We start from the raw sequence: 1,648 nt of genomic DNA, 5'->3' as shown, positions 1-1,648 counted from the left end.
TAAGACAGTCACCTGAATTGAAAAAAAGCATAACTTCTAGAATGAAAATGAGCAACAAAGGAACATGCATCCTAGATGGGACTTGAAGCCGCTGTCCCAGGTGATAGAAAACTTTTCAGAAAACTTTTCAGAAAACTAATCCACAATGTCATTAGGATAAATGTCTGCTTTTAGATACTGGGCCATAATTTTGCAAGCTGAACAGTTCCGGATTGATAAGCAGATAAAAGTTTCTGGTGGAGCCATTTGTGCAGTATGAAGCAAGAATGAAAGGAACATCTCCAAAATTATTTTAATGAGATAAAGCCTATCACCCCAGATGGGACTTGAACCCACAATCCCTGGCTTAGGAGGCCAGTGCCTTATCCATTAGGCCACTGGGTCTTAGTAACATCTTTGAGTGAAACTGATTTTTTCATTAGTATAATCATTAATTGTTGCGATATAGGAAAGCCGTTTATTTGTGTTCTTTGCTTTACAAATCCCAGCATGAAATGTGATTGTACTATCCAGACCTAATAGTGTGAACCCTCATGTTACATTGCAGCAAAACAGATTGATGCAACTCTTTTACCAATAAAGAGGTAGTCTTTTGCATTCCATTTTGTTGACTAACTAAAGTAATGTTTACAGTGCATATGAACCAAAGCAGCTGTGTGTACTGGTACCTTAAAAACAGTCATGTTTGAGTTTTTTTTTCTGCCTTCATATCAGGATGTTCAGGTAGCAGATGATAATCATTAACTGATGACATTAGAAAAAAAATTACATTTGCTCCAGGTGAGGCTTGAATTCACAACCTCAGGATTGCTCAACAGATACTGTCTTATAAGTACCGCGCACAGACCGATTGCGCCACAGGAGCACATGGACAAAGCGCTTTATTTTTAGTTGAGTGATTTTAGCATCGAGTTGACTAAGTAAATTAACTTGGTTTATTAATTTTAAATTAGTTACTTTTTAAATCCACTAAACTACTGCACCCAATTCTAAAGTACCTAATAAAAGTAATATTCTAATCATAAGGTAATCAATTATATTGTGCATTTGTGTTATTGCCCAGTTTTATGTATCCATAGGTGTATATTGCAATGAATTCATGCCATTGTTGTACAGTACAATATTATCAAAATTGTAAGATAATTCCTGTTTATTTATCTTAAATAATATTTGGTATAGATATATGTAACTTTAATGTTGCATAGGGAAAATGTACACTATAATACCAAAAAATGCAGTATCTTTAAATAAAAATAAGTTAAATCTCACTTGTGCTCTATATTTAAAGGTAAACATTGTTTTTTTGGTCTGAAGCACCTAAATTGTCAGTAAAGTCAGTGTCCAAAGAAATATAAAAGGCAGAAAATTACCCTTTTGATGACATGGATGAAAGGACTTCAAGAAACCCATCAGCAATTGCAATAGAAATTGTTATTTTGTAGCCACTCTGATATTAAATTGCAATTAAAACTTAATAGGTATGTTTTGGTACATATGGATTTTCTGCAATACCATTAAGACAGTCACCTGAATTGAAAAAAAGCATAACTTCTAGAATGAGAATGAGCAACAAAGGAACATGCATCCTAGATGGGACTTGAAGCCACTGTCCCAGGTGATAGTAAACTTTTCAGAAAACTAATCCACA

The 1,648-nt window shown here is 34.1% G+C and overlaps 1 non-coding gene across 1 annotated transcript; it reads right to left on the bottom strand.

The window, feature by feature from the left end:
* Positions 1 to 311: 311 nt before the first annotated feature.
* On the bottom strand, positions 312 to 384 carry TRNAR-CCU (transfer RNA arginine (anticodon CCU)). Its single transcript has one exon. It is a non-coding gene; the product is annotated as a tRNA-Arg (tRNA).
* Between the last annotated feature and the right edge of the window lie 1,264 nt (positions 385 to 1,648).

This window comes from Taudactylus pleione, unplaced genomic scaffold (genome assembly GCF_031769625.1).
Source record: "Taudactylus pleione unplaced genomic scaffold, aTauple2 ptg000473l, whole genome shotgun sequence".
NCBI lineage: Eukaryota > Metazoa > Chordata > Amphibia > Anura > Myobatrachidae > Taudactylus > Taudactylus pleione.
Note: the sequence above shows the minus strand (reverse complement) of the source record. Positions and strands in the feature narration are given on the sequence as shown.